This window comes from Anomaloglossus baeobatrachus, chromosome 6 (genome assembly GCF_048569485.1).
Source record: "Anomaloglossus baeobatrachus isolate aAnoBae1 chromosome 6, aAnoBae1.hap1, whole genome shotgun sequence".
Taxonomy (NCBI): Eukaryota; Metazoa; Chordata; class Amphibia; order Anura; family Aromobatidae; genus Anomaloglossus; species Anomaloglossus baeobatrachus.
In genome coordinates this window covers 399,229,776-399,255,559 of record NC_134358.1, presented here as the reverse complement: position 1 = coordinate 399,255,559, position 25,784 = coordinate 399,229,776, and the positions used below count along the sequence as shown (strand labels likewise).

At 45.3% G+C, this 25,784-nt stretch overlaps 1 protein-coding gene across 1 annotated transcript in view; it reads left to right on the top strand.

The window, feature by feature from the left end:
* EPDR1 (ependymin related 1) overlaps window positions 1–25,784 on the top strand; it is a 104,396-nt gene that overhangs the window by 70,294 nt on the left and 8,318 nt on the right. The gene's annotated exons all lie outside the window — the stretch shown is intronic.

The following is a 25,784-nucleotide window of genomic DNA, read 5'->3' as shown; positions in this document are numbered from 1 at the left end:
TTTCATCCACATCACCTCTATTGCTCTACTCTAAGCCATATGTTATCTGTGAAACTTTCCGTATAATTTCTTAAAATATAAGTAATGTTAAATCAGGATAAAAAATAAAGTAATACTGAAAATATAAAAAAAAACCTAAAAAGAATCAAGCATCAATGTAATTCTATATTTGTAAATATACACTTTTTTCTCCAAATTTGAATAATGTGATTATATTTTTTTATTTTTACCCTGCATAGCTTTTTATTCTGCCACTCGTCTGCAAATTGCTGTCGTGAGACTATTTTCGAGTTCTTATTTTGCTGTTAAATAAAACAGCCAGGTTGCCACAAGTCATGTGTGACTTGCATTGAAGATTAGGGCAAGTGAGTGTCTTGCAACGTGAGACAGAAAATGCAACTCATTTGGAAACATTTGTGAATGTGTCACAGGGTGTTGCAAATCGCAATGCAACACCATGGGAAATAATTAGATGTGATGTTGTGGTGCCCCTGAGCTTCAGGCGCCACAGGGTATTACACCATTTTTAAGGGGTAATATCTATCCTGGGTCAGGAGGGGGTTAACTGCCGGTGCCTTCACAAAACACACACAAACAACAGTAAAGTGCCTTCCAACAGGAGGTTGGACTAGAGCAGACAGGGTAGATAGCCATCACGAAGCATGGGATTTTCACCAGTCACTAGGACAACCACTGGGGGCGGGCACCACATGGGGGGAAGTAGGCACAACCATCACACTCACTTACAGCAGACCTTCCCGGGCACAGCTTGGGATAACATCTAGGACTGACAACTGGAGTTAGTGTTTCTCTCTCTTCGTGGGCCCATGGCTTGGAGCAGGAGGCTCGGCCCGGGTTCTGGATAGCAACCGAGGGACACTTCACTAAAAGACTTTCACGGCCACTGGCGGTAACCGCTGACTATCTGGGATCGGCTGGAGCCTATGGTGGCGGAGATCGGTACTTTGGGGCAGCGCCTGAACTACCTGGGAGTAAAAGACCTGGAACTGCAGCCCCTGTCTCTGCCTCTCATTTTCCGGCACCGGCGCCCAGCGCTGCGGCGCCAACGGGGACTACCACTACCCCCGTTCGACCTCCATCATCCTCCCCGGGGTAATCCTGTTCTGCCTGTGGGGAGCGACACCATCCAGACTGCGACCCTCACCATCAGCCCCGGAGAGCAACACCCGCAGCGGCGGCCCATCCCTGGACGCGTATTACAGCAGGTGGCGTCACGATCATAATAGAGTTTCCTAACCGTCACTACCTCCCCCATCCTCCATTGTGCCTCTCGTGCATCGCCTTTCCTCCCCTCCTGTATGTCTCGGGGTAATGGAACTGGGCCAGGCCACCCCGTGACATCGCAGAAGATCTGCACCCTTGGCCCAGCAACGAGTAGGTTAAAACACCTGCCCCATGGGGCGTTACAATGATGCAATGCAACACTGCGATTTCAACATCACACTACAAATGATCCGCAGTTTGCCACAAGTTGCTTGTGACTTACATTGAAGTCTATGATAATTGAGTCAATTATGACTTGCAACTCATTTGGAAACATTTGTGACTCTGCGTCGCATTCACAAGATGTTGTAGGTGGCAATGCAACAATGCAAATTCAGAGTCGCTAAACCAATATCCCTGTATAATTCTAATCCTAAATACACAGTCAATATTTACCCAATTTTTCTCCATGAATATCAAAGGAGCCTATCAAAAGTTCTGCCATGTTAGGCCCCCTTCACACATTCGTGTTCCAGTGCTTATGACGCCCGTTTTCATACGTACCGGAAACACAGACATATGCAGACACATTAAAATCAATGGGTCTGCGCACACATCCTGTTTTTTCCATCATTTGACGTACTTGCATATCCATGTGCTCCGCATGGAGACAAGTCCGTTTTTCTCCAACAGCACTGAAGTCACACAGACCACACACTGAGGTGATCTGTGTGACATTAATGTGACACGTACCGGAAAAAACACATGTCTGAAATAAAATGGTTTTCTATTCTCACTTGTCTCCAACACTGCTGTCTTCCGCACTGCTGTCACTCGCTTTCAGGCCTGCTCATTATACTCATGGATATTCACTGCACTGCGGACCTGGAAGCAGCAGTGCCGAAGGTAACAGTGCCAAGGACAGGTGAGTAAAAAGTTGCCTGGTTTCTAGGTGTTATCATGGATAGCAAATGGAGAACACGTGTGCCAAAATAACGGCATACGGATGGCCATATGCACCTTCAACATTGACTGTGAAAAACGTCTGTCTTTATCATGGACATGTGAGGGGGGCCTTATTCGTACTGAATGCCACTTTTTACAAATGAGCATTTTTTTGCAATGTAGCTTGCAACTAACAGACTGTTATTTATTTGACTATTGGATTAGTTTTACATGTCAATGAAATTCATATATACAAATTAAAATCTAGATGACAATACTTCGCATTAATACAACCTAAAATTAAGGCTAAATTCACAGAATAGTATTTTCAGTCTGAGTTTTGTCCATGTAAAAAACAGACTTTACATGGGCAGCACTAGGACTAATGTTGTTCAATGTTCAGATGACAATTTGTTCATATACTGTATATCCAATGTCTGTATGAGAAAGTTGCAGTCACTTCCATATGTTGGATAAGACATACCTATTCAATACTATGGGTGAGCAAAAAAATAAAATATTGGATCCTATACGAGTCATCTGTATAGTATTAAATTATTAGGGTTATATTGTCATTATTATCATAAACTGCATTTAGTCTTGTTGTTTTCATTAAATCATTATGTACAAATATGGATGCTATTTGGAGGTAAAAAACAGACATATGACTTGCACATACACCTGTGTGCATAATGTATTATGCCAGTGAGTATTTTTACCACATCATTTTTATGCAATTTTTCCAGCTCCAAGCTGTATAATCTTGAATGTTTATTGGTTTGAATCATCAGGTGATGTGTATTTGTGTAATGATGAAGGGTGAGGTCTAAGAAGGATATTATCGCTCTTAAAGGAAACCTGTCACCAGAATTTTCGCAAATAAACTAAAAGAATCCCCTTCTGCAGCTCCTGGGCTGTATTCTAGAAAGGTTCATCTTGCTACTGGTCCCCCTTTCAGACCTAAATAAACACTTTATAAAATATTACCTTTTGGTATGCTAATGAGGTTTTCTGGCCACTGGGACAGGCTGTTTTTCGTCCGTTCCCCCTTCTGCCGCTGTTTATGAGCCAGCGCTAGTGCATAACGGTGGAGGCAGAGGGAAAAGCGCGGGCACGAAATTATGGGCGGCGCTGGAATGTCATCACCAGCGTCATCCAAGTACCCACCCATAATCTCGTGCCCGCGCTTTTCCCTCTGCCTCCACCGTTATGCACTAGCGCTGGCCATATCAACAACGTTACCTATTACCGTGGGCACGAAATTATGGGCGGGTAGTTGGATGACGCTGGTGATGACATACCAGCGCCGCCCATAATTTTGCGCCTGCGCAATAACCTCACCAGCGCTCACAATTTGCACAATGCTCAGTCCTGAAATAGTGCCACTGGGCATGCGCAAGAACTCAGGAGCACTGCGGAACATGAGGGCGGCGGCCTCATGTATGTAAATGAACAATGGGGGACAGCAAACCGGCAGGAGAAGGATAACGGACGAAAAACAGCCCGCCCCAGTGGCCAGAAAACATCATTAGTATACCAAACGGTAAGATTTTATAAAGTGTTTATTTAGGTCTGAAAAAGGGGCCAGTAGCAAGATGAACCTTTCTAGAATGCAGCCCAGGAGCTGCAGAAGAGGATTCTTTTAGTTTAATTGCGAAAATTCTGGTGACAGGTTTCCTTTAATCAAAATGTGCAGAATTATTAGGCATCTTGTTTTCCTCAGGCAAAAAGGAATACAAAAGATTTAACTGACAAAAAAGTAAAAAAAATAGTTAAAAACCTTACAGAAGAATGCAGCACTGTTGAAATTGGGGTGTGATCGCAGAACCACCAAAAGTCTTGTTGCAAATAGCAACAGAATGGCAGAAAACATGTTGAGAAAAACGATGTACATAAAATTCCAAACGTTGGAGGCAAATGAACATGAAGCGACCATTATCCCTCAAAGATGTCATATTCTAGAACTACAACCTCCTTGGAGTGCCCAGAAGTACAAGGTGTTCAGTGCTCAGAGACCTGGCCAAGGTAAGGAAGGCTGAAACACAACCACCATTGAAAAAGACACATAAGTTTAAATGTCAAGACTAGAGTTGAGCGCGGTTCGTGGTTTGTGGTTCGTGGTTCTCCAGTTCGCGGTTCGAGTGATTTTGGGGGCTGTTCTAGATCGAACTAGAACTCAAGCTTTTTGCTAAAAGCTTGATAGTTCTAGTTACGTTCGAAAACGGTTCTAGCAGCAAAAAGTCAAGCTAATTACTTGCTGGCTTTTCGCTGTAATAATGTAAGTTACTCTGTGACTCACACTGTTATGAAATTTCAGCGTATTGTGTGCGGGGACTGTGCATTCAGATCACTGCTGCTGGGATAATGGTGATCGCCATTTTTATTTTTGTCTTCCTTCCCTAAGGGCGCGTGTAGTGGGCGGGCCAGCATATCAGCCAATCCCAGACACACACACAGCTAAGTGGACTTTTTGCCAGAGAAGCAAGGGCATGTGTCATAGGCTGTCCATGTCACGTGTCCCTGCATTATAAAAACGGGTATCTGCCCATCTGGACGCCTTATCTGCTTTCTGCGTCTGGATGTCAGTCACCGCTGGCGCAGCTCCTGTCTCCGATACTGCTGTGTACGCTCTACACACAGCGCTATACAGAATAGGGATAGAAGTTTCTTTCAGCCCTTATAAGGGCTAATTACAGCAGGCTCAGAGCCATAAGTGAGAGTCAGGTCCGTGGAAAGAGTTTTTAACAGCTACAGATAAGAGCGTCTGTGTAGCAAAGGTCAGGGAGTTCCTTGCTGCATTTCACCATTAAGAGGGATAGAAAGTGAGGCTTCCTTTCCTCTACACTGACCCACAACCCGGCCACTGTACCCTCCTGCCCTTTGCAAACTCAAGCTCATAATTACTAAGCCATTATACTAGCAAAAACTGAGGAAACTTATTGGCATCCTAAAAGTGGCTGTTGGACTTCATTAGTGTTCCATTGGTGCAAAGATATTTGCAGCACCTCTGCATTGCCCACACAAACTCATTTTTACTAAGCTATTGTACTAGTAGACACTGAGGAAACTTAGTGGCATCCTAAAAGTGGTGTTGGACTTCATTAGTGTCCCACTGGTGCAAAGATATTTGCAGCACCTCTGCATTGCACACTCAAACTCATTTTTCCTAAGCCGTTATACTAGCAAACACTGAGGAAACTTAGTGTCATCCTAAAAGTGGCTGTTGGACTTCATTAGTGTCCCACTGGTGCAAAGATATTTGCAGCACCTCTGCATTGCACACTCAAACTCATTTTTCCTAAGCCATTATACTAGCAAACACTGAGGAAACTTAGTGGCATCCTAAAAGTGGCTGTTGGACTTCATTAGTGTCCCACTGGTGCAAAGATATTTGCAGCACCTCTGCATTGCACACTCAAACTCATTGTTACTAAGCTATTATACTAGCAAACACTGAGGAAACTTAGTGGCATCCTAAAAGTGGCTGTTGGACTTCATTAGTGTCCCACTGGTGGCAAGATATTTGCAGCACCTCTGCACTGCACACTCAAGCTCATTGTTACTAAGCCATTATACTAGCAAACACTGAGGAAACTTAGTGGCATCCTAAAAGTGGCTGTTGGAATTCATTAGTGTCCCACTGGTGCAAAGATATTTGCAGCACCTCTGCATTGCACACTCAAACTCATTTTTACTAAGCTATTATGCTAGCAAACACTGAGGAAACTTAGTGGCATCCTAAAAGTGGCTGTTTGGACATCATTAGTGTCCCACTGGTGCCAAGATATTTGCAGCACCTCTGCATTGCACACTCAAACTCATTGTTACTAAGCTATTATACTAGCAAACACTGAGGAAACTTAGTGGCATCCTAAAAGTGGCTGTTGGACTTCATTAGTGTCCCACTGGTGCCAAGATATTTGCAGCACCACTGCATTGCACATTCAAGCTCATTGTTACTAAGCCATTATACTAGCAAACACTGAGGAAACTTAGTGGCATTCTAAAAGTGGTGTTGGACTTCATTAGTGTCCCACTGGTGCCAAGATATTTGCAGCACCTCTGCATTGCACACTCAAACTCATCTTTCCTAAGCCATTATACTAGCAAACACTGAGGAAACTTAGTGGCATCCTAAAAGTGGCTGTTGGACTTTATTAGTGTCCCACTGGTGCAAAGATATTTGCAGCACCTCTGCATTGCACACTCAAACTCATTTTTACTAAGCTATTATACTAGCAAACACTGAGGAAACTTAGTGGCATCCTAAAAGTGGCTGTTGGAATTCATTAGTGTCCCACTGGTGCAAAGATATTTGCAGCACCTCTGCATTGCACACTCAAACTCATTTTTACTAAGCTATTATGCTAGCAAACACTGAGGAAACTTAATGGCATCCTAAAAGTGGCTGTTTGGACATCATTAGTGTCCCACTGGTGCCAAGATATTTGCAGCACCTCTGCATTGCACACTCAAACTCATTTTTACTAAGCTATTATACTAGCAAACACTGAGGAAACTTAGTGGCATCCTAAAAGTGGCTGTTGGAATTCATTAGTGTCCCACTGGTGCAAAGATATTTGCAGCACCTCTGCATTGCACACTCAAACTCATTTTTACTAAGCCATTATATTAGCAAATCTGAGGAAACTTAGTGGCATCCTAAAAGTGGCTGTTGGAATTCATTAGTGTCCCACTGGTGCAAAGATATTTGCAGCACCTCTGCATTGCACACTCAAACTCATTTTTTACTAAGCTATTATACTAGCAAACACTGAGGAAACTTAGTGGCATCCTAAAAGTGGCTGTTGGACTTCATTAGTGTCCCACTGGTGCCAAGATATTTGCAGCACCACTGCATTGCACATTCAAGCTCATTGTTACTAAGTCATTATACTAGCAAACACTGAGGAAACTTAGTGGCATCCTAAAAGTGGTGTTGGACTTCATTAGTGTCCCACTGGTGCCAAGATATTTGCAGCACCTCTGCATTGCACACTCAAGCTCATTGTTACTAAGCCATTATACTAGCAAACACTGAGGAAACTTAGTGGCATCCTAAAAGTGGCTGTTGGACTTCATTAGTGTCCCACTGGTGCCAAGATATTTGCAGCACCTCTTCATTGCCCACTCAAACTCATTTTTACTAAGCTATTATACTAGCAAACACTGAGGAAACTTAGTGGCATCCTAAAAGTGGCTGTTGGACTTTATTACTGTCCCACTGGTGGCAAGATATTTGCAGCACCTCTGTACTGCACACTCAAGCTCATTATTACTAAGCCATTATACTAGCAAACACTGAGGAAACTTAGTGTTACGGTTGCTGCGAGCACTGGAGACTATGTCCAGATTTCTTGCTACTGCACATGTGCGAGCGCTGGAGACTAAGTCCAGATTTCTTGCTACTGCACATGTGCGAGCGCTGGAGACTAAGTCCAGATTTCTTGCTACTGCACATGTGCGAGCGCTGGAGACTAAGTCCAATCTTGGAGCCATTGCACATGTGCGGGTGACATCATCGCTGACACGAGGTCACATGTCTCTGACACCTTTTATGCCGATTGGTCGCTGGTCATGTGCTTGTGACGTCTTGCTCGGTGATAGGCCAGCATGACGTCACTCCTGTCGTTCTGGCAGCGGATTGGCTCTGGTGTCCTCCATCTTGGATGAGGCACAGAGTCTATATAAGACCCTGACACACGCCGCATGGTGCTCAGTCCTCTTGGTTCATGCATATGAGTAGACGCTCTGTGCGCGTTCCTCTAGGCATTCCTCTGTCTATGCTAGGTGAGCGCTACCGGCAGGGTAGCGTTCTTATACCTTACAGCTTCGGCTGCTGTCCGTATCCTTACCTCTTAGGGGAGCGGACATAGGCAGGTGCCTGAGGCACATGGTCTGGCTGGGCCTTGTGATTCTACTCGTAGGTGGACGTTGCCGCTAGGGTAACGTTCCTTATACTGCGTCTGGCAGTTGTTCGTATCCTCGCACACTAGGGGAGCGAACAGAGGTAGGAGCTTTGTGCGGCTTACGCTGCTGTTCGTCTCTTTTGCACCACTAGAAGAGCGGACCTAGGCAGGTGCCATATCTAGTGGTTCGTGTCCTCGCACACTAGTGGAGCGAACGCAGGTAGGAGCTTTGTGCGGCTTACGCTGCTGTTCGTCTCTTTTGCACCACTAGAAGAGCGGACCTAGGTAGGTGCCATTTCGCACACATTGCCTTTGTCTCTGTGAATATTAACAGAGATCATTCCACACACCCTCCAAGTAAGGGAGGAATTGCTTTACTTACTTATTATATCGTTCTGTGAGTTAATAGAGGTATTGCACTCTGCCATAGTCTGCAGCAAAGTCTTTGCACGGTGGACCCTGACTGTCTGATACTCCTTTCGGTTATTATCAGACAGCCCCCCGTAACATTAGGACTGAGCCAAGGGTCTGGCAGTTATGGCAGAATATCAGCAGTTACACCGTTACATACAAGTACTTGAGTCACGGCTCAAGAGTATAGAGGATAAACCTCAGACCATGGTGACATCTGCACATGATCCTCGACTTGCTCTGCCAAACAGATATTCTGGCGATGCCAGATCATGTCGTGGTTTCATTAGTCAGTGTCAGATACACCTAGAGGTCAACTCTTCTCGCTTCTCTACGGAGAGGTCCAGAGTAGGCTTTATCATCTCCTTACTTCAGGACAAAGCCTTAGAATGGGCGACTCCCCTATGGGAGCGCTCTGATGTGGTTACTCTGAGACATCAAGACTTTCTTGATGCTCTTAAGGCGGTATTCATGGGTCCGCAGGTTACCCATGATGCGGCCCTGAGACTGTTAGATCTATCTCAGGGTTCGTTATCCACTAGTTCTTATGCCATTGCTTTTAGAACTCTGGTGGCAGAACTAGATTGGCCAGAGAAGGTGTTGATTCCTATCTTCTGGAGAGGGTTGGCAGGCTATGTCAAGGATGCCCTTGCTACTCGTGAGGTCCCTGCTTCTCTGGAGGACTTGATCACAGTAGCAACGAGGATCGATGTACGCCATAAGGAACGTAGACTCGAGGTCTCTTCCTCACGCCCTAAGCATCGGGCTATTCCAGTTGTTGAGGGTCCACTACCATCTTCCTCAGCATCTGAAACATCTCCCACTCCTATGGAGTTAGGTCATACGTTCTCCAGACTACGCAAGTCTGGTCCTCCTATATGTTACGTATGTCGTCAGGCTGGGCACTATGCCAACAAGTGTCCTAGTCGTCAGGGAAACTCCCTGGCCTAGTAACCATTAGAGGGGGGTTACTAGAGACGTCTTCTGCACCCTCTAAGTGTTGTATCCCAGGTCAGCTCTCGTTATCTGAGAATACATGGCCTATTATGGCTTTTGTGGATTCCGGAGCTGACGGGATTTTTGTGTCCTCAGGATTTGTAAAGGGACACAATATTCCCTCTATCATGTTAGAGGCGCCTATTCCTGTCCGTGTTGTTAATGGAACTATGTTGTCTGACTCCATTACATTGAGGACAGTTCCCTTGCGCCTTTCCCTGTCTCAGGGTCACATAGAGGAGATTTCTTTTCTTGTTTTGCCTGAGGGTATAGACGACGTCCTTCTGGGTCTTCCATGGCTTCGGACTCATGCTCCTCACATTGACTGGGAGTCTGACAGCATTATTAGTTGGGGTTCGAAATGTCAGTCCCGATGTCTTCCCTTACCACCTAAGGTCGTTGCGGTTGCATCAACTGATCTCTCTCCCATACCTACACCCTATTTGGATTTCGCTGACGTGTTCTCCAAACAGGGCGCTGAGGTTCTTCCACCCCATAGGCCGTATGACTGTGCCATAGACCTTATCCCAGGTTCGGTTCCACCGAAAGGCAGGGTTTACCCCCTGTCGATACCTGAGTCGGAGGCCATGTCGACCTATATAAGAGAGAGCTTAGAGAAGGGGTTCATTCGTAAGTCTGTCTCTCCCGCGGGAGCTGGGTTTTTCTTTGTTCGGAAGAAAGAGGGTGATTTGCGTCCCTGCATAGATTACAGGGGTCTCAACGCAATCACAATAAAGAACAAATACCCATTACCTTTAATTTCGGAGCTCTTTGACAGACTGAGAGGAGCTCAAGTTTTTACGAAGTTGGATCTGCGGGGTGCGTATAACTTGGTACGAATTCGAAAGGGTGACGAATGGAAGACCGCTTTTAACACCCGAGACGGTCACTATGAATACCTCGTCATGCCTTTTGGGTTATGTAATGCACCCGCAGTATTTCAGGACTTCGTAAACGATGTGTTCAGGGATTTACTGTTATCCTCAGTAGTGGTGTATCTGGACGACATCCTGATTTTTTCTCCTGATCTGGAGACTCATCGTCAGGATGTCGTTCGTGTCCTTTCCCGTTTAAGGGAGCACTCATTGTTTGCTAAACTCGAGAAATGTGTATTCGAGCAGTCCTCATTGCCTTTTTTGGGTTACATTATCTCACAAGAGGGTCTGGCTATGGATCCTGCGAAGCTCTCTGCTGTCCTGCAATGGTCCGAACCTCATTCCTTGAAGGCGGTGCAACGCTTCTTAGGATTCATAAATTATTACAGGCAGTTCATACCCCATTTTTCTACTTTGGTGGCCCCTTTGGTGGCCTTGACTAAGAAAGTTGCTAATCCCAAAGCCTGGTCTACTGAGACATCTCAGGCTTTTGAGGCAGTAAAAAGACACTTTTCAACTGCTCCCGTTCTTCAAAGACCCGATGAGAGTAAGCCCTTCCTCTTAGAGGTTGATGCCTCTTCAGTGGGTGCTGGTGCGGTCTTGTATCAAAAGAACGGTGCAGGTAGAAAAAGGCCGTGTTTCTTCTTTGCGAAAACCTTTTCACCGGCAGAGAGAAACTATACCATTGGGGATAGGGAACTGCTCGCCTTGAGATTAGCCTTGGAGGAGTGGCGTCACTTGCTGGAAGGAGCGAAACACCCTTTCCAGGTCTATACAGACCATAAGAATCTGACGTACTTACAAACCGCTCAGCGTCTGAATCCTCGCCAAGCCCGCTGGTCCTTGTTTTTCTCCCGCTTTCACTTCTCCATCAACTATCTGTCTGGGAGTAAGAATAACAAGGCAGACGCCCTGTCTCGCTCTATGCTTTCTACCCAGGAAGACATTGACGAACCTCATCTTATCCTTCCCTCCAGGGTTTTTCATACGCTCTCCCCTGTGACGTTAGACCAAATCCCACCGGGCAAGACCTTTGTTCCGCCTGATAGACAGAATGATATACTGTCATGGGCCCACACCTCAAAGGTGGGTGGGCATTTTGGTATTAGGCGGACACGAGAGTTACTGGAGAGGTGGTATTGGTGGCCACACTTAGCCAGCCATGTCAAGAGATATGTCGGTTCCTGCTACTCGTGTGCTCGCAACCGTTCATTACGGCAGAGACCGGCTGGGCTCTTGCATCCTTTACCAGTGCCAGATAGACCATGGGAGGTGGTAGGCATGGACTTTGTGGGTGATCTTCCATGTTCACAGGGACATAGATTTGTGTGGGTCATTACGGACCATTTCTCCCGGATGGTTCATCTCGTACCGTTATCGAGAATCCCATCTTCCAGGGTACTAGCCAAACTATTCCTCAAGCATGTCTTTAGGCTTCACGGGATGCCAGATCGTATCATTTGTGATAGAGGCCCGCAATTTACTTCCCGTTTCTGGCGAGATCTTTGTAGCCTTCTGCAAATTGAGTTGAATCTCTCTTCGGCATACCATCCGGAGACCAATGGTTTGGTTGAGCGTACCAATCAATCCATGATTATATACCTTCGACACTTTGTTGCTGAGAACCACGATAACTGGTCCTCCCTCCTACCCTGGGCAGAATTTGCCCTTAACAATTCGCTGGCTGAGGCCACTGGGCAGACACCGTTCGTACTCAATAATGGGCAACACCCTAGGGTACCGGTACCGTTTCCCGCTGCTGCACCTCCTCCTCTTGTGGCCGACTGGGCAACTAATGCCAGAGAGGTTTGGGATCGGACTCAAGAGTCGATCCAAGCAGCTAAGGACCGTATGAAGACGGTGTCCGATCGGTTTCGTCGCCCAGCTCCTGTCTTTTCTCCAGGGGACTTTGTGTGGCTCTCTGCAAAACACGTGAGACTTAGAGTGAGCTCTGTCAAATTTGCTCCTCGCTTCCTGGGTCCTTATGAGGTTCTTCGACAGGTAAATCCTGTAGTCTATCAATTGAAGTTACCTGTCCATCTTAGGATTCATGACAAATTCCATGTCTCACTGCTAAAGCCGGCTATTTTACCTCACGCTCGTGAAGTGCACTCTCCTGCCTCTGATTCCTCTCGCTCTAGCTATGAGGTACGAGCCATAGTTGGTTCTAAGATGGTTAGAGGGCGCAGGTTCTTCTTGATAGATTGGGAGGGCTATGGCCCGGAACATCGCTCTTGGGAGCCTGAGGAGGCTGTCCATGCTCCCGACTTAGTTGCCGATTACCTGCGTCGCCGGGAGGGGGGCCCTTGAGGGGGAGGTACTGTTACGGTTGCTGCGAGCACTGGAGACTATGTCCAGATTTCTTGCTACTGCACATGTGCGAGCGCTGGAGACTAAGTCCAGATTTCTTGCTACTGCACATGTGCGAGCGCTGGAGACTAAGTCCAATCTTGGAGCCATTGCACATGTGCGGGTGACATCATCGCTGACACGAGGTCACATGTCTCTGACACCTTTTATGCCGATTGGTCGCTGGTCATGTGCTTGTGACGTCTTGCTCGGTGATAGGTCAGCATGACGTCACTCCTGTCGTTCTGGCAGCGGATTGGCTCTGGTGTCCTCCATCTTGGATGAGGCACAGAGTCTATATAAGACCCTGACACACGCCGCATGGTGCTCAGTCCTCTTGGTTCATGCATATGAGTAGACGCTCTGTGCGCGTTCCTCTAGGCATTCCTCTGTCTATGCTAGGTGAGCGCTACCGGCAGGGTAGCGTTCTTATACCTTACAGCTTCGGCTGCTGTCCGTATCCTTACCTCTTAGGGGAGCGGACATAGGCAGGTGCCTGAGGCACATGGTCTGGCTGGGCCTTGTGATTCTACTCGTAGGTGGACGTTGCCGCTAGGGTAACGTTCCTTATACTGCGTCTGGCAGTTGTTCGTATCCTCGCACACTAGGGGAGCGAACAGAGGTAGGAGCTTTGTGCGGCTTACGCTGCTGTTCGTCTCTTTTGCACCACTAGAAGAGCGGACCTAGGCAGGTGCCATATCTAGTGGTTCGTGTCCTCGCACACTAGTGGAGCGAACGCAGGTAGGAGCTTTGTGCGGCTTACGCTGCTGTTCGTCTCTTTTGCACCACTAGAAGAGCGGACCTAGGTAGGTGCCATTTCGCACACATTGCCTTTGTCTCTGTGAATATTAACAGAGATCATTCCACACACCCTCCAAGTAAGGGAGGAATTGCTTTACTTACTTATTATATCGTTCTGTGAGTTAATAGAGGTATTGCACTCTGCCATAGTCTGCAGCAAAGTCTTTGCACGGTGGACCCTGACTGTCTGATACTCCTTTCGGTTATTATCAGACAGCCCCCCGTAACACTTAGTGGCATCCTAAAAGTGGCTGTTGGACTTCATTAGTGTCCCACTGGTGCAAAGATATTTGCAGCACCACTGCATTCACACTCAAACTCATTTTTACTAAGCGATTATACTAGCAAATTGTGCTGCCAGTTTAAGGGCCATAGTTGCATTGTCCGGGATAGTTATTGTTGTTTATTCTGCTGTCAATAAAGGTAGACCACCGCTGCAATCTACACCACCTCTCAATTTTTACTAACACATTTTAAGTGCACAATCTTGTCGCAATATAAATGAGTGGCAAAATGACAGATGCTGGTGGAAAGGGGAACAGGTGTGTTGGAAAAGGAAAAAAAGTTTGTGTCCGTGGGGAAGATGGCAAAGCTCCATTAACATTAACATTAATCTCAGCAGTTTGACAACTTCTTCCATGAATTGTCACATGAATAAATATCATATGCCCCAGTGGGAAGCTCACCGTGCTGCAATGCACATCCGCACACTCTTCATCATCTAGGACTGTGGGGACAGCTGTCACACCTGGTTTTCCACGCACAACCTCCACCACTGTAACCGCAACAGGCAGTTTGCTTGGTAGGTCGTCAGATGGTTTGGAAGGGGAAACAAGTGCGTGTGTACAGCTCTCTCAGACATCGATAGCACCAACGTTGGATGAAGGCAACATCATGTCTATGCCTGCACTTTCCTCACAAACCTGCATTTTTCCAGGGACACCCTACTCAACACCGTCTACACACAGCAGCCAGATCTCTGTCCCTCAAATGTGGTCAAATAAAAGGCCACTTCCTGCGACCCATGACAAAGCTAAGAGGTTGTCTTTATTCCTCTGCAAGCTCCTGGCTACCGAAATGCTGCCTTTCCGCCTGGTGGACACACAGGATTTTAGAGACCTTATGTCTGTCACTATGCCCCAGTACCAGATGCCCAGTCGCCACTACTTCTCTAAGAAAGGCCTGCGCTACACCAGCATGTCGCACACAACATCACCGCTTCCTTGAGAAACTCTGTGTGTGAAAGGGTGCATTTCACCACCGATACTTGGACCAGTAAGCATGGACTGAGACGTTACATGTCGCTGACTGGGCACTGGGTAACTATGGTGATAGATGGTGAAGGGTCTGCTGCACAAGTCTTGCCATCCCCACGACTTGGGCGTCAGTCCTCTGTCTGTCCAAGTACCTCCACTGCTTCTGCCTCCTCAACCTTGACTGGCTCCTCCACCTCCGCCCCAAGCCTGCCTGGTCAGGCCACCAGCGTTGGAACTGCGCAGAAGGAATCACGCACCCCTCATTACTATGCTGGCAGCAAAGCGCAACGGCATCAGGCGGTCTTTGTCTTGAAATATCTTGGAACTAAGAGTCACACAGCGGCTGAGTTGTGGGCAGCTCTGGTGACTGAGTTTGGTAAATGGTTGTCTCCACTCAACCTGCAGCCTGTTAAGGCTGTGTGCGACAATGCTGCCAACCTAGGTGCGGCCCTTCGCCTGGGCAAGGTGACACACGTGCCTTGTATGGCTCACGTGTTGAACCTTGTTGTCCAGCAATTTTTAACACAGTATCCCGGCCTAGATGGCCTTCTGAACAGGGCACAAAAACTGTCTGCTCACTTCCACCGTTCAACCGCCGCAGCTGAGCGACTTGCATCGCTCCAGAAGTCTTTCGGCCTGCCGGTTCATCGCCTGAAATGCGATGTGCCGACACGCTGGAATTCGACTCTCCACATGTTACAGCGACTGTGGCAACACCGCCGAGCCCTGGTGCAATACGTCATGACGTATAGCCTGGGCCAACGAGATGCAGAGGTGGGGCAGATCACCCTGATGGAGGGGTCTCAGATCAAGGACCTATGCACCCTTCTGCACAGTTTCGACATGGCGGTGAATATGTTTAGCGCTTACAATGCCATTATCAGCATGACAATTCCAGTCATTTACATGCTGGAGCACACGCTAAACACTATACGGAGTCAGGGGGTGGGACAACAGGAGGGGGAGGAACTACAGAAGGATTCATATGCGCAAAAGACAAAACATCACCAAGGTCCAGACGTTCATCCTCACCAAGGCGGCAGGCATGGGACCATGGGGGACAGGAATCAACAAGGGCGCATGGTAGCAGGCGAAATGTTGAGGAAGGTGCAGGAGAACATGAAAAAAACTGTGGAAAAAAGAAGCGCAATAGGGTCTTACCCCGGTAGATTGGGGGGGTATCAAGAGGGAAAAGTGGTACTCACCTATAGGGGTTGTGACAGTCACAACGCCTATAATCGCATGTATGTCACTCCACAGTCACGGCAGCGGTCCCCGGGTATGGCAGATAAAAGAGAGTAGTAGAATCGGGTGTCCAAGCCGCGCCAAATGACCAATCGATCATGGAAGTAGGAGATAATTGTAACTTTAATTGAGCATAAGTCAACGCGTTTCAGAAGCCACCGCTTCCTTCCTCAGGACAAAGATAGCAAAAGTACAACAAATCTGCTGCAAAGAGGAGCCTTACAGCTTTATATACACAGTAGTGACATCATGATCCACCCCTTTTTGAAAAAAATCGGCGGGAATCTTGTACATTTATTAAAAACAGGTAGCAAGGTATGTTACATGCATCCATTTTCTTAGTATATTTATCAAATTCATATAACATTGTCCCATGGATAAAAAAATTTATATATAAAGACATCAAATGATGAATAAAAATAATAAAGAACAAAAAACTGTGTGTTCAATTCTTTGGTGTCCATAGAAAAAACATTTATCTTATATTGGTGTGTAGATGTCAGTGAAAAATCCCCTGGAAGTGCCCCGAACACCCTAAGAGTAGTCGGGCAGCTCCAGAGGCCGGCATACTAAATGCTGATGGCCGTGTAACAGGTCGTGCCACAGAGCAGAGGTGGTGAGAAAGTGTGGGAAAGAAACCCTGGTTCTGAAGGAATCTATATACGTGCATAAGTATATATGTGAAAAGGGGGTATACATGAAAATATATTATCAGGAGAAATAGTGTATACATGGACTGAAAAATGAATAAGAAGAAAAGACCTATCAAATAGGAGAAGAAAAAATGAAAGAAGGAAGAAATGAAAGAATCCAGAAGAATTAAGGGTCGTGAACGGTGAGTGAGAATATATAACAGTACGGGGGAACAGAAACGTCAGCCCGATGGAAAGGACTGATCTCATAGTGTATATAGAAAACAGCGCTGTCAAAGAACCCGAGATGGCCAGCATGTGAAGGGGGTTCAAAGTAAAAAGGAGGGGGGGAGAAAAAACTAGAGAAAGCAATGAATAAAATCATCGCTCTCTGATGTTCGTGAGCTCAGATTAATTAAGGTCGAGAGCGTGGGAATAAAATAAGACGCGCATGCTCCTTACGGCATAGGGAGCAAGTGCATAATTGAAGTCAATTGGGGTGAAACAAGTTCACTAGCGTGAGAAAAAAGCCCGTGCGCATGCCCAAGGAGCATATTGCAAGTGAAGGGTAACAAAGCAAGAGTGAAAAAATATACTGGAGAATTAGAAAGGGGATAAGCACTAAAATTAGTAAGATTACTTTAAAAGATAGATTAAAATATAGATTAAAAGAATGCATTCAAAAATAGATAATACTATATAAGAATATAAAAATCTCCTAATGTAAAATTATTTAATTGTGAAAATTAAAATCAAAATCAATATAGTGTTCCCTAAATTAAAAACATATGCAAGTATAGTAAAAATATATATATATATATATATATATATATATAAATATAGCCAAATGAAAAAAAAAAAGGGGTCATCACATATTAATTGTATAGTGATCTCAATAACAATAAAGACAGAAATGTACATCGGGTAACATAGTAAGTTCCATAGACAGTAGAAAACATAGGAATATTATGTTTGTTTATGGTCTAATAGAATAAATCTGTCACCTCATTTAGACCCAAAGGTTTCAGTGTGTTCAATTTATAAATCCAGTAGGTTTCTTTTCTCTTTAGAGCCTCAATTCGGTTGTGGGAAAAAACGGGTATCTGTTCTATAGGCGTGATTCTAAGTTTGGACTTCTCTCTATGGTTTATAGTGATATGTCTTGAAAGTCCATGTAACATATAGCCTATTTTTACATTGTGCCTATGGGAGTTAAGCCTATTGTGCAGGGCCTGGGTCGTTCTCCCCACATATTGTTTCTTGCATTCACATTCAATCAGGTAAATTACGAATTCAGATTGGCAAGTCAGATGCGTTTTTATAGAAAAAACATCACCCCCTAAAACCGAACTGAAATGGAGCCTTTTGTGCTCGATGGAACTACAACAAAGACAATTTTTCATGAAGCACTTAAAGGCTCCAATCCTATTATTAATGGGCTCAGTGTTTTTCACCTCTCTCAAACGGCTAGGGGCCAAATGATTTTTTAGAGTTGATGCTCGGCGATATGTGACCCCTGGTTTCTCCGGAATAGTATCTTTCAAAAAGGGGTCATTCAGGAGAATTCCCCAATGTTTACTGATGATACCTTTAATTATATCACTGTCATTACTATACGTAGTCAGGAAATTGGAGGAATAATTATGCTTAGCCTCCCTACCTGGATGATTTTTGTGTTGTATCAATTCTATTTGGGTCAAATCCTTATTAGCTTGATACGCCTTTTTAATCAGTGAACGTGGATAATCTTTTTCTAAAAATCTCTCTTTTAAAATGTCGGCTTGTAGGTTAAAATCTCTATCTAGACTGTAATTTTTCCGTATCCTCTGAAACTGATTTTTTGGTAACCTTTTTTGGACCTTAATTAATCTGAGCTCACGAACATCAGAGAGCGATGATTTTATTCATTGCTTTCTCTAGTTTTTTCTCCCCCCCTCATTTTTACTTTGAACCCCCTTCACATGCCGGCCATCTCGGGTTCTTTGACAGCGCTGTTTTCTATATACACTATGAGATCAGTCCTTTCCATCGGGCTGACGTTTCTGTTCCCCCGTACTGTTATATATTCTCACTTACCGTTCACGACCCTTAATTCTTCTGGATTCTTTCATTTCTTCCTTCTTTCATTTTTTCTTCTCCTATCTGATAGGTCTTTTCTTCTTATTCATTTTTCAGTCCATGTATACACTATTTCTCCTGATAATATATTTTCATGTATACCCCCTTTTCACATATATACTTATGCACGTATATAGATTCTTTCAGAACCAGGGTTTCTTTCCCACACTTTCTCACCACCTCTGCTCTGTGGCACGACCTGTTACACGGCCATCAGCATTTAGTACGCCGGCCTCTGGAGCTGCCCGACTACTCTTAGGGTGTTCGGGGCACTTCCAGGGAATTTTTCACTGACATCTACACACCAATATAAGATAAATGTTTTTTCTATGGACACCAAAGAATTGAACACACAGTTTTTTGTTCTTTATTATTTTTATTCATCATTTGATGTCTTTATATATATTTTTTTATCCATGGGACAATGTTATATGAATTTGATAAATATACTAAGAAAATGGATGCATGTAACATACCTTGCTACCTGTTTTTTATAAATGTACAAGATTCCCGCCGATTGTTTTCAAAAAGGGGTGGATCATGATGTCACTACTGTGTATATAAAGCTGTAAGGCTCCTCTTTGCAGCAGATTTGTTGTACTTTTGCTATCTTTGTCCTGAGGAAGGAAGCGGTGGCTTCTGAAACGCGTTGACTTATGCTCAATTAAAGTTACAATTATCTCCTACTTCCATGATCGATTGGTCATTTGGCGCGGCTTGGACACCCGATTCTACTACTCTCTTTTATCAGGAGAACATGAAGAAATGGAGGACGAACTGTCCATGGACATGGAAGACTCAGCGGATGAGGGAGACCTTGGTCAAATTTCTGTTGAAAGAGGTTGGGGGGAGATGTCAGAGGAAGAAAGAATGGTTAGCACCTCTATGCCACAAACACAGCGTGGACTTGGTCCGCATGGCTGCGCCAGGCACATGAGCGCCTTCTTGCTGCACTACCTCCAACATGACCCTCGTATTGTCAACATTAGAAGAGAGGATGAGTACTGGCTTGCCACACTATTAGATTCCCGGTACAAGTCCAAATTTTGTGACATAATTCCAGCCATAGAAAGGGACGCACGTATGCAGGAGTATCAGCGTATCAGCAAAAGCTGTTACTCGATCTTAACTCGGCTTTTCCACCAAACAACCGTAGTGCACGGAGTGAATCTCCCAGTTGTAACTTGACAAACATGGGACGGTCTCATCATCTTCAACAGTCTACCCGTACCAGCAGCACCGTATCTGGTGCTGGTAACAGCAATTTTATTGAATCTTTTCATAATTTTTGTAGACCGTCCTTTGCAAGGCCACCAGAGACAACAAGTCTGACACATAGTCAACGGCTGGAGAGGATGATACAGGAGTATCTCCAAATGAACATCGATGCCATGACTTTGCAAATGGAGCCTTGCTCATTTTGGGCTTCAAATATTGAAAAACGGCCAGAGCTCTCCACTTACGCCTTGGAGATTTTGTCGTGTCCAGCTGCCAGCGTTGTCTCTGAACGTGTCTTCAGTGCTGATGGGTGTGTGCTGACAGATAAGCGCACGCGTCTGTCCAGTGACAATGTGGACAGACTAACGTTCATCAAAATGAACAAGTCATGGATCCACAAGGAATTTTCTACCCCTGTGTCATCCTGGGGAGAGTAAATGCTTGTGTATTTGGAATGTGCTTGATGCAAATCTACCTGTGAAGTGTACAATTGGGGCACAAGTGCTGCCACTCTAGGGGTGGGTGTCTGTGTGGCCCAATTTTTTGAAAAAGGGAGACTCCGCTTGGAGTCTTGCTTGCTGTGTTTTTAAAAAGGAGCCAAGATGAACAAATCATGTTTCAGCAAAGACTTTGCTACCTACCCCGGTGCCATCCTGGGGACGGTTAAGGATGGCGTATTTTTGAATGTGCTTGATGCAAATCTACCTGTGAAGTGTACAACTGGGGCACAAGTGCTGCCACTGAAGGGGTGGGTGTCTGTGTGGCCCAATTTTTGGAAAAAAGGGAGACTCCGCTTGGAGTCACCTTGCGGTGTTTTACAAGATTTTAGAAGGGCATGCCATTTCTATATCTGTGTTCCTCGTAACGCTGTTTTGTTTTCGCATGAGAATTTGTTCTTGTCACTTTCCCATATGTTTGTGTTGTGTTGTGAGTTGTTTGTCACCTTTTGGAGACCTTTGAGGGTGTTTTCGAGGTGTTTTTATGTGTTTGTGATTGCCTCCCATTGTTTCCTATGTGGTTCGAGCGGTTCGCCGAACCGAACGCAAACCAGACCTCGGTTCGGCGAACCGAGCTCGAGCCAAACCGCGATCGGTTCGCTCATCTCTAGTCAAGACTGAAACAAGAAATATCTGAAGACCGATTTTTATGCACTGGTGGACTCATGACAGTGACTCTTGACTAAACAAATGAGTGGGCCTGTGACTGCATCAGTAATGGCCACAGACTTTCTCTTTAGCTCAGAAGCTAACAAGGTGGAGATGGGGTACTGCTATGGATTCATATTTTTAAAGAAGAACCAGATGGACCTTTTCAGCTTGAAAATGTACTTAAAATAAACTCCCAAACTTACTGCCAGTTTTTAGAAAAAAACTCTTTTCAAGCAGTGGTAGAGAAAAAAGTCGTCATCTTTCAAGAAAACCTTGATTTTCATGTAGAACAATGTTCGATCGCATACATTGAAGTACTCCACTGCTTGGCTAGCTAGTAAAGGTTGTAAATATGAAAGAATAATGACATGACCCCTTCCTCAACTTGACCTAAACCCTAAAGAGAACTTGTGGTTTTGGGCTTTTCTTAAACAGGACATTCATGGTGAAGGAAATCACCTTTGAACAGTGTCTGGGAAGCTGTGGTTGGTGTTACCCAAAAAGTTGATAGTCTACAGATTAAGAAACTGACAGACTCTATTGATGGAAGGCTTATATAACTAATATTTATTTTGAAATGTCAAAAATGTATTATTGTACATTTTCATATATTTGGTTATTATTCTCACTTTAACAGATATAATTTAACGATTGCGATGGGCATATTTATGTTTTTCATTTACATGCATAGTTATTCTGTACACTAATAGTTGTCCTATAATTATGCACAGACAGATATTTTCCTAAGGCTTCCTTCACACATCCATGTCTCCGGTACATGTGACGTCCGTTTTCACACGTACCGGAGACACGAACACACGCAGACCCATTAAAATCAATGTGTCTACGCACACGTACGTGTTTTGCCATGGACCATGTGTCCGTGTGCTCCACTTGTAGACATGTCCATTTTTCTCCGGCAACACGGGTGTCACATGGACCACAAGGCTATGATCCGTGTGACATCAGTGTGACACGTACCGAGAAAACACACATGCCTGTGGAATAAAATTATTTTCTATACTCGCCTTCTCCACCGCTGCTGTCTCTGCCTCTGCTGTCAGGTGAGCAGAAATTTCCTGTTCTCCGTGTGTTATCACGGTTAGCACACGGCACACGGAGGGCAATATGCGTGGTTTTCATGAACATGAAAAAGAGGCCTAAGAAAGACAAAACCTTTTTCTTTTAGGTTTCAGGCCAATTAACCTTTTGTATTGATCGACAGCACTGTAGTTGGTAAAAACTAAAATCAGTGCTCAAAAATATAAATTGCCTAATAATTGTGCACACAATATACAGTGACTACAAGTAGTATTCAACCCCCTGCAGATTTAGTAGGTTTGATAAGATGCAAATAAGTTAGAGCCTGCAAACTTCAAACAAGAGCAGGATTTATTAACAGATGCATAAATCTTACAAACCAACAAGTTATGTTGCTCAGTTAAATTTTAATACATTTTCAACATAAAAGTGTGGGTCAATTATTATTCAACCCCTAGGTTTAATATTTTGTGGAATAACCCTTGTTTGCAATTACAGCTAATAATCGTCTTTTATAAGACCTGATCAGGCCGGCACAAGTCTCTGGAGTTATCTTGGCCCACTCCTCCATGCAGATCTTCTCCAAGTTATCTAGGTTCTTTGGGTGTCTCATGTGGACTTTAATCTTGAGCTCCTTCCACAAGTTTTCAATTGGGTTAAGGTCAGGAGACTGACTAGGCCACTGCAACACCTTGATTTTTTCACTCTGGAACCAGGCCTTGGTTTTCTTGGCTGTGTGTTTTGGGTCGTTGTCTTGTTGGAAGATGAAATGACGACCCATCTTAAGATCCTTGATGGAGGAGCGGAGGTTCTTGGCCAAAATCTCCAGGTAGGCCGTGCTATCCATCTTCCCATGGATGCGGACAAGATGGCCAGGCCCCTTGGCTGAGAAACAGCCCCACAGCATGATGCTGCCCCCACCATGCTTGACTGTAGGGATGGTATTCTTGGGGTCATATGCAGTGCCATCCAGTCTCCAAACGTCATGTGTGTGGTTGGCACCAAAGATCTCGATCTTGGTCTCATCAGACCAGAGAACCTTGAACCAGTCTGTCTCAGAGTCCTCCAAGTGATCATGAGCAAACTGTAGACGAGCCTTGACATGACACTTTGAAAGTAAAGGTACCTTACGGGCTCGTCTGGAACGGAGACCATTGCAGTGGAGTACGTTACTTATGGTATTGACTGAAACCAATGTCCCCACTGCCATGAGATCTTCCCGGAGCTCCTTCCTTGTTGTCCTTGGGTTAGCCTTGACTCTTCGGACAAGCCTGGCCTCGGCATGGGTGGAAACTTTTAAAAGGCTGTCCAGGTCGTGGAAGGCTAACAGTAGTTCCATAAGCCTTCCACTTCCGGATGATGCTCCCAACAGTGGAGACAGGTAGGCCCAACTCCTTGGAAAGGGTTTTGTACCCCTTGCCAACCTTGTGACCCTCCACGATCTTGTCTCTGATGGCCTTGGAATGCTCCTTTGTCTTTCCCATGTTGACCAAGTATGAGTGCTGTTCACAAGTTTGGGGAGGGTCTTAATTAGTCAGAAAAGGCTGGAAAAAGAGATAATTAATCCAAACATGTGAAGCTCATTGTTCTTTGTGCCTGAAATACTTCTTAATACTTTAGGGGAGCCAAACAGAATTCTTGTGGTTTGAGGGGTTGAATAATTAATGACCCTCTGAATAAACTTTTCACAATTTAAAAAAAAATAAAAAAAGAAATAACATTCTTTTTTGCTGCAGTGCATTTCATACTTCCAGGCTGATCTACAGTCCAAATGTCACAATGCCAAGTTAATTCCGAATGTGTAAACCTGCTAAATCTGCAGGAGGTTGAATACTACTTGTAGGCACTGTAAATTGTATACTAATGATAATACAGTTGAGACATCAACCCTTTTTGTGATGAAAATTGGTTGAATTTTTAACAAGCTCATGTAAACTTAGGCCGGTGTCACACGGTACGATCTATCGTACGATCGCACGAACGATCATACCCGCCCCCATCATTTGTGCATCACAGGCAATTAGTTGCCCGTGGCGCACAAAGTCATTAACCCCCTGTCACACACACTTACCTCCCGGACGACCTCGCTGTTGGCGGCGAACATCCTCTTCCTGAAGGGGGAGGGACGTTCGGCGTCACAGCGACGTCACACAGCGGCCGGCCAATATAAGCGGAGGGGTGGAGATGAGCGGGACGTAATATCCCGCCCACCTCCTTTCTTCCGCATTGCCGGCGAGATGCAGGTAAGCTGTGTTTGTCGTTCCCGCGGTGTCACATGGAGTGATGTATACTGCCACGGGAACGACGAACTACCAGCACGCAGAAGGAGGAACGACTTTATGAAAATGAACGACGTGTCAACAAGCAACGATAAGGTGAGTATTTTTGCTCGTTCACAGTCGTTCGGAGGTGTCAGACGGTACGATATCTCTAACGATGCCGGATGTGCGTCACGGAATCCGTGACCCTGACAACATATCGCCCGATATAGCGTACCGTGTGATGCCGCCCTTAAGGCCGCTTTACACACTGCGATATCGGTACCAATATCGCCAGCGTGCGTACCCGCCCCCATCGGTTGTGCGACACGGGCCAATCACTGCCCGTGTAGCACAACATCGCCCGGACCCGTCACACGGACTTACCTTCCCTGCGACGTCGCTGTGACCGGCGAACCACCTCCTTTCTAAGAGGGCGGTTCGTTCAGCGTCATAGCGACGTCACAGCAGCGTCACTGAACCGCCGCCCAATAGGAGCGGAGTGGCGGAGATGAGCGGAACGTAACATCCCACCCACCTCCTTCCTTCCGCATTGTGGCCGGGAGGCAGGAAAGGAGAGGTTCCTCGTTCCTGTGGTGTCACATGGAGCGATGTGTGCTGCCGCAGGAACGAGGAACAACTTCGTTACTGCTGCAGTAACGATATTTGAGAATGGACCCCCATGTCACCAATGAGCGAATTTTCACATTTTTGCGACAATGAAAAATCACTCATAGGTGTCACACGCAACGGCATCGCTAAAGCGACCAGATGTGCGTCTCAAATTCCGTGACCCCAACGAGATCACTTGAGCGATGTTGTAGCGTGTAAAGCCCGCTTTAGTCTTATACATTATGTGCAGGGTTAATAAGCAATTTGTATTTTTGATGATCTGACAAAAAACTACAGCTGCACTATTTTTTACAACTTTCTATCAGTGATGTAATGTAGCTTGGGTGGCCAACTGAGGAATACAATGGCCTTTTTTTGCCGTGTCCATGAGAAAAATTGTAAGGCATCTGTGATTTTATTTGAAGCTGAATAAACTTCTACAGATTATTTAGACTGTAATTGTCATCAGTTTACAGCGAATACAGATAATGTCTTTGTCACGATAGTGTTGCACTCTGCTGTGCCAGAGCTGTATCAGTCACCTGATCATGTTGTCTGCATTACCTATGGGAGGAGCTTTTCCTTCTATGCTTCATTCCCAGGAGCTCACCACTATATCAGGATGTCCCCTCCATCATCATACTGCCAGTTATAGATCTGCTCTGCAGTGTGCGCGGCTGGTTCCTGTAAGTGCTCTAGATTCTGTCCATTACTTACTCCAACCCTTCCTGACCTCCCTGACGTCT